The following is an 8,543-nucleotide window of genomic DNA, read 5'->3' as shown; positions in this document are numbered from 1 at the left end:
CATATAACTTAAATATGCATAATTATGAAATATTTCTGTGCTCAAGCAATGTTTAAAATGTAAAATCACCTGACTACCTGAATAGACTCTTATATATTGAACACAGTATAGTAAGTGAGTACATTATTTTAAACCCAGCTAGAGTTTTCACTGGCTTCTCTGTGATGCAACATGTATTTGTTTCTTTTGCCCACAAATGAGCAATAATGTAAGAGAGGATGGATGTTGTTCCATTAAAACTCACAAGTTTAATTGCAGAAGCATTCAAGCTGGAAAAATAGCCACAAAATGCCTCTGCAGCTGAGAACTAAGTGGTAGGACACAAGATCATTCAGCATAAAGTTCAGTTGCTGTGTAGACATTAGCTGCCAGACACCCAAGTGTCCTTGTGCATGTAAATACAGCTCACTGATAAACAGCATATTTCACGATAATAGCTGAATTTTCAATGAAAAGTAAGCTCATTTGCTGCCCTTTGTTCTACGGTAAAGTTTAGACAACATGGTGCAACATGGTGGAGATTTCAATTCATTTTATAGTCTTTCAAAGATAAAGCTGTTTATTCCTAATGGTCCCAATTCTTCCAGATAGTATGTGAGAATGCTGAGACCATCAACATGTTGAGTAATAGTCCCTGGCTTACATAAGTCTTTTTTTTTTATCCCAATAGGTATTTTCTTCATGAACTAAACTCTCATATGCTGAGGACATAGGGGAGAAAAATGCTTTTATTTGTGAGATCCAGAGAATATAGAACCTTTAAAAAGATGATTCACCACCTGTGAAAAATAAAGGGTTTCCAGTGATGGCAGATGGCTGCCTGCAGCAGAAGCTGCAAAGAAAAGAAAACAATCACATCCATTTTCAAATAGGAAAAGCGATCTCCATTTAAAACTGTTTTCGAAAAACCATGCTATACCCAATAATGGTAATTTCTAACATTTGGTTATCTAAAAAATAAGAAGCAATGCAGTACAGGTTAGAATTTCATTCTGCGTCTAGGCTTTCTTTTCATTATCTGTGATTTTATGCTTTATAATAAGGGAAAACAAATATGATTTCACCTTTAAATCATGAGCTTCTTAAATCTTGTTACTATGCATACATTAGCATTTAGCTGAGGGCAGAAGTGTGCCAGAGCAGCTAGCATGGCTGTCAACAACAATATTTCTCTAACCTGGTGGTGAAAGAGAACCACAACTATGATTCATTTGTTTTATTTAAAGATCACCTGCAGTAGAATAGTATGTGTTAACCTTCTGATTCTAGTAATATGAGTTTTCTTTTCTAAATATGTTTCTTCTGTCCAGAGAAAGAAAGCAACATTATTGTTTGTTGAGTTTTAGCAGATTTATTTCGTATAAAATTATGCTTTCTGTATTCCTCTTGTCCTTTAACTGAACCGCTAGATAGGTACTTCCTCATATAAAAGGGATAGTATTTTTAAATTTTTACAGAGTGGCTAATGATTATTGTTTTACACGGTAAACGGGAAAAGGCCATCAATAATCTTCCTGAGTGAAACACATACTAAGACCCAAACATGCAAAATGTTTCCTATCAGTAACTGTCTGGTATAAACATTAAGTGTTGTAAAAAGCATAAGTATCATAGTGGTTCAAGTGAAAACAGTTTTCTTGCCTTTTACACTGCCTTACTTCTGTGTTAGGTAACCATTTTGACCAGAAACACTTTACATGTTCTGTTTTTCAGTATGTGCACTGCCTTCTATCTCTCTTATTTTCTGTACAACCATTGGCTCTCGTGTAAATAACCACATGAAAGAGTGATAAAATAGTGTTTGCATGAACAAGTATGACATTTTTGAGTTTAGAGTTGTTGTTAGAAGTCTGCCTTGGTGTCTCTGAACAGACATTAGCTTTAGCCTCCAGGACCAATTTATGGTACACTCTGTTCATGCTCAGAGGTTTAATTTACTGATTTCACAATGAGGAACTTCACACTGGACCTCAAGCTACTTGGATTGTGTTCCTCTCCACTTTCTCCAGACTATAGGAACTCAATTTCTAAATTAAACTTATTTTAATCTGAAGAGAGCACGTTGGAGTATTTAATAACTTTCCAGTCTTTTTTCTCCGTAGTCCAGATAAGATGCCTCTGATGTTAGCTCGTGTTTTGGAATGGTTTAACCCAAGACTGTTGTTAACACTTGTAGTAGTACAAGTCTTGGACGTCTCTGTGCATGAGGGCTCTTGAAGCTCCGACTCCAGTTGCAGTCCAGGCTGTTAATCTCCTCCAAACATTTGAATGAAATGGATCAAATAAACATTTGCTGAAGATAACGAACAGGAAAATAAATGCTGGATGAAATGTTCAAGGTAAAGTGTAGCAATTAACACAAAGTAAAGGATTTCTAATAGACATACTGGCCTATTTGTCACGGAGTGACATTTTGGACTTTGCTTGTGGCTTTGTGCTAACTTTTGTTTAGTTGTTTCCATTTTGGATTGGGCTTTATGTTTTATTAGTTTCTTTTCCTCTCTCTATCATTTCTTAGTATGTATTGTAGTCCTGCTTTAGTTATTGTTTTCATTTGGTTTGTTTATTTTGTAACTTAGATTCTCCTTATGGACTCTTTATTTCTTAGGTTATTGTTTCTATGTTCTCCTCTAGTTTCTCTGTTTACTTTAGTTTATAGTTATTCTAGTTCTTTATTTCCTCCTCTAATTTATTCTCTTGCTTAGTTTGTGTTTTCTGTTTCTTATTTAGTCCTTTCACTCTTCCTCAGCCTTTGTATTTGTTTCACCTGTTCCTGTGGCTTCCCTGCCTCCTTGTCGCACCTGTTCTCAGTTCCCTTGATTACCTGCCTTTGTCTTTCCCCAGTATATTAGTTGGTTTGGTGTCTCTGTTCGTTGCTGGTTCCCTGTGTTCGTCACTACCCCTTTCCCTACCATGATTATGTTTTGTTTATGCTTTGCTTATGCTACGTTTTGCCAAGGTACCTGCAGTGTTTTGTAAGTTTTGGATTTTGTCTCTGATTCATACCTGCAGTGTTTTTGTTACGTTTTTGACCTTTTTGAGAATAAACTAAGATGCGGCTGCCAAGCTCTTGTCAGAACTTTGGTCTGACCCAAAATCCTTCTTCGACACTATTAAAAATTAACACTTGTGAATCACCACCAACCCTGTGTCTAATGACTCTATATAGGATTTCACTATTAAAATTTAAATGTATTTAACTTTTCAATTATATTCTAATTAAGTAGAACCATTTTTGTTGCTGCTACACTTGACATGTACAGTGTTTCCTTCATTTAAGGTTTATTAGGATGAATAGGGTTTGACTTGTTTTATTTCTAGAGGGAAAGTGAAGCTGAGGTGCTAACAAGCAGTGAAGCAAAAGAAAAGGACTGATTTGCATATTCATCCTGCATAATCAATGAGTCAAAGGTGTAAAGTTATGCTAGGCCATCTTTAGACACAAAGGGATTGTGTTAATGCCGGTTGTGGAAGTGTAAGGTCACATTGCAAATAGTTAGTTATTTAAGGCTAACGAAGAGTCCCTCCTATTAACTATGGAGCAAACTGAACATAACCCACATTAGAGGCATGTGCTGTAATTCTCCCAGAGATTTATAGCGGACAAATCAGAGGACTAATTAAGAAAGCCAGATTCTTGCTTGCACCTCTTGGCCTCACCGCTATTATATGTACATTAGCAGCTTGTGCTCATTGCCCGCTAATTAACTATTGCTGAGGATGCATGAGGGTAGCAGCATGGCTGCTACTTGGTTTCTACCTGGACAACCCAGGTGTTTCTGCATGGCGTCGGTGGGATCCCAGCGTGCGACCCAGAGAAGCGTGATGCCCTTGAGGACAGCGAGGGACTGCAGGGCAGAATGGATTGCCACATTCACAACCATAAATTCTCTGCTTCCTAACTATCTCATTCGTCATATGCACACCAGACTCCTCCACATTATGAATACATCAACACACACATTCACCCCACCGGTTTGGACTATAGTAAATAAGGTGCACAGACAGAGATAGGGAAAGAGAGGGAAAAACATTAGATAAGTGTATCAGCGAAAGGACCAAATGACAACACCCAGCTCCTCGATTGTACCTTAAAATGCATGAATTCAGACTGAACCTTGAAACAGTCCACTCTATCCCCACAAATTGTACATTTTCCTATCTCCCTCTCTGCTGGTCACCGCTTATTCCCGGGTTTTCTTCAGGCCCTCTCAGATACATCTGTCAGAAATGTCTTGGGTGGTGGAATAAATCACTCGGCAGGGAGAAGAAGCAGAATACACAACATGATCTCATGCAAGGAAGCATAAACACGATGTTTCTGTGTTGCTGCAGAGGCACCGTCACTTCAGAGTGTGCCATATTAAAAAACAGAAAATCACTTTTTATGTTGTTTGCTCAGATGGAAAGAGTATTGTCTATTCTTGGTGTTAAATCCTGCCTCAACCCATTTTTTTTATTATTAAAAATTGGATTTTTCCCTTACAGAGATTGAAAGTTAAATCTATTTTTTAAAAAAAACAGCTATAATTGAAATATATAATTTCTTCAGTTAAATTATCTAATTTAATATCAAAATGATCTTTCACCCATTTAATCTTGATTTAATTAAAAGCTGTATTAAACATATAATTTAACTGAGCAGAAAATATACCTAATTTACATCCTATTTTAGTTTTCTAATTATCTTTTTGTTTTCTGGTTTCACTTTGTGATATATGACAGCAGGAAACAATTCTGACCAAATCACTGATTCATACTTTTATTGCAGATTCAGGATTTATTTGCCTATCTTTAGATGATCTTAATTACTCCAGTTGCTTGCCAACCAGCCTGGTCAAAAAGCAGCATGAGAACCTGAAGGTGTATTTCTACTGCCCTCAAGTGTTCAGCTAAGAAACAGAAAACTCCAAGCAAGCTGATGGGAATTGGACATCCTGACGTCATCTATTACCCAAAGACCTACTCGGGCGTCTGTGAAAGCTGATGTAAAAACAAGCGAAATATTTTTCTACACTGACATTCAGCATCTCGTAGTTTGTTCTGGATATGGATGTTATGATGTTTCATTTAGAGTTCAGCCTCCACTGCGAGGCTTTCTTCTTACCAAGAATTTCAGCATCACAGTGAAGGAGACCACTAGGAGAAAACATCACTTCTCAGCTTTCTCATTTTTCAGCCCTGGACACTAAGAGGATTACTTAAAGGGAAAATAAAATGTCTGCAGAATATTAATTAACAGGAAAATTACTACTTTTTGAATTCTTCATGGTGCATTTCTGTTTCTACACCAGTAATAATGCAGTAAGTATTAAGAAATGTTTCTGTTCTTTGGTAAAGATTAAATGATAAGTTTAATAACTTATAAGTTAGCAGTTATCCACCTTGCATTCAGAATCGTGAAGGTCAAAAAACTGTTTCTCCACCATGTTGAGCTAAAAAAAAACAGTTTCCTGTTCTTACCTGGAAGTACTCTGACAAGAAGTCCTTGAGTCCATTAGATGACCTTCTCAAGCAGGATGTGTAGATTCTTTTGGATGGGTGGCTGCAATAATTGACAGCAGTCAAACCCATCTAATAATTTCTGAACAGCTTTTTGCATGTTTCCACTTGTATTTTGGTCATTCATTTTGGTGATGAGCTCCAACTCTTTCAGGTTGGAAGGCCTCTTTGCCATAACTCTAATCTTTAGCTCCCTCCAGTTTCTCCAGACAGAAAAAATATGTTGGTAAGATGAAAATAAACGATATAAAACTGAATCTCTCAGCGGTATAGATGATTTTGGGCTCTGCACATTTAATATATTTTGGGTATTAAATTTCTTTGATGCAAAGCTAACCCAAGGTAAACTGTTTCGGCAGCCCTGCTCTACACACACAGCTACCATAAATGACCTAAAAGGACAAGCTAGACAACAGACCAAGGACCAAGATAAACTCTTTAATGATAATGTAAACCTGTGTTGTTTTTAAATTAATTTTCCTTCATTCAACAAAGAATAATCAGTACACAATTGAGCTTTGATTTCACTAACTTTGCCTCTATTAAAACTGATCAAACAGCAACCCTGTTTTAGCATTAATGTATTTGAATTACTTGGAGAGCTCCACATCTCCTTCTCAGCAGCAGAGCTCCAAAACCTTAGGGCCATTTATGCTGACATATGGTGAAGACAGACGACGACCTGCTGGAGGCTGCCGGGCTGTGGACCCCAGTCTCCAGATGCACAGTGACATATTGTCTTCAAACCTTCTGTCTCTGCAGCAGAAACCCAGAGTACTGGAGTTTTTTTTTCTGTATTCCAGGGTTTTATACTTTTTCAGACTCAATTTTGTAGATTTTCAGTAGGTTTTATAACATTCTGGACATTTGATTACAAAATATTACCATTAAATGCCTTGAATAACAGGTCTTAACTGTAGATTCCACAAATCATGAAACAACAATGTAGAAATGTGATTCCCATTTTCAGTAGTAAAGGGTCATTTCACAGCTTTTTTGGCATCTGGACTCATTTAGATCAGCTGTTTCAAAATCTATAACTCTTATCATAATAATAATAATGACCTAGGAATTCTTCCCTAAATGCAGACTCTTTAAATCACAGTTTGTGAACTTTGGTACATTAATTCTGTTTGTAAAGATAAAAAGCAAAGTGTTAGTGCCCAGCTCTGCCTGTTTTTAAAAATTGTTAAGATGAAAAAGTTGTGAAGTTGCCCATTTTTGAATGAATTTATATTCAGTCAGTAAGTCAAAAACTAAAATATTGATGGGTAAAATGTAAAAATAAATGAAGGTGTGATGAACCAAAATACTTCACTCGCCTTGCCTTTCCATGACAGTCATTGTTGGAGCTTTTACTTTTAACCGCACTAAGTTGTTCCAGAGAACGCCTGACCCTGGGTGTCTGTTTAGCTGCGCCTCTTTTTCTAGATGAAGCCACTGACAGCAATTGCTTCCATTAACTGTATTTCTTTTTCTGTCTCACTGAAAGTACTCCTGGCCGTGTGCTTAGCTATGTTGCTACACTGTCAGCCCATGCTACATCAGGATAAGGGATCTATCAATTGGAATAATATTAGAGAAATTTGACTATTGAATAATTTGGGTTGAATTCAGCTGCATGTAACTGGATGTGAATCTATGACTGGACTATAAATGCCAACCAAAGATTGGATTCTGAAGTGAACAGTTAGCATTTGTTGTGAATTGGCTTTTAATAAATGAACTTAAATCAAAATGCTAACATCCAATTTCTTCGGTGTACAGAAACAGCACAAAAGAAAACCTTTATAAAACACAAAGCATTCATTTAGGTCCTGTAGGTAGTAGAGGAAACTAATTAGATTTTGATTAGCAAAAAGCAGCTTAAAATAAATCAAATGTACCCATTAATACCAGTGGCACCAGAACTTCTTTGGACCTCTATATTTTGCCAAGATCCTTTCATCTGGCACTTGCTTTCATGTAAATTATCTTTAAAATGAGCAAGAGTACTTTAGATTCATTTTATTAAAAGGGTTCGCTAATATCAGTAAAGCTCAAACTTAAGATTTTGAAGTGGAACGCTTGAAGTTCTCAGTGGGGAGCAGTTTTATTTCTGGCAACCAGCACTCTTCACAAGGGGCTTTTTTTTTTTTTAAAGCATAGGCACTTTTAATCAAAATGTTAAAAGTAGACTCAATAAACTGATTTTGACCTTAAGTCGCACTATAGTGAAACATCTTTTTACTTTTTCCAGCATCTGTACAAATAATTCAAACTGCTTAAACCCCATGCTTCACCAGAACCTGAACCCACACGCTTTCGTCCCTTTAGGCTCACTGATGGAGCTTTAAATCACTCTGAGCTTATTATCCCAAACCTTTACCAAACAGAAGTACACAAGTTGTTTTTTCTCCTTTACAAGGGAGCTCTTAAGTGCTGTAAACCCACTGGGGAGGCCATCTGTTTGTGAGCTTTTAGCACCGGAGTATTTGGACAGAACTGTTACATTAGCAGGCTGTTACTGTTCCCCCTCTCAGCCTAATGCAAGGTCGGTAACCAGACTACAAGAGGTTGGGGAGAAGACAAAATACACTGAGGACTGCAGAAAAGGTCACAGTAGTGAGATGATTGCAGAGCAGACTGTTTTTACAAGCGATTAACGGAGTAGGGAAGAGGCAACAGCTTTTAATAGCCACTAGGGGGAAGAAAAGCTACAAAAACAAATGTTCGGTCTACACACGGTTAAGATTATAGTGTTTATTGATGGGACCCTCTATTGTGTTCGGCCCAGTCACAAAATTCAGCCACTTTTAGTTTTCTTCTTGCATGAGAGCCTCATGCTTTGGACACCCTCCACTAAAACTGTTGAGCTGTGCAATAATTAAATTAAGTTACTAACCGGAAAACCATAGGCTTTTATTTAAAATGTTTAACTTTACAATCAGTAGTTTTTCCCCCTTTTTTTGCAACAATTAAAACCTTCGCAGCGTAAAGATCCCACAGCAGTGATTTTACAACGCTGTTAATCTGCACTTTTAAATACTTGCAATAAGGCA

The sequence above is a fragment of the Girardinichthys multiradiatus genome, chromosome 5 (genome assembly GCF_021462225.1).
Source record: "Girardinichthys multiradiatus isolate DD_20200921_A chromosome 5, DD_fGirMul_XY1, whole genome shotgun sequence".
NCBI classification, from domain to species: Eukaryota; Metazoa; Chordata; class Actinopteri; order Cyprinodontiformes; family Goodeidae; genus Girardinichthys; species Girardinichthys multiradiatus.
Note: the sequence above shows the minus strand (reverse complement) of the source record.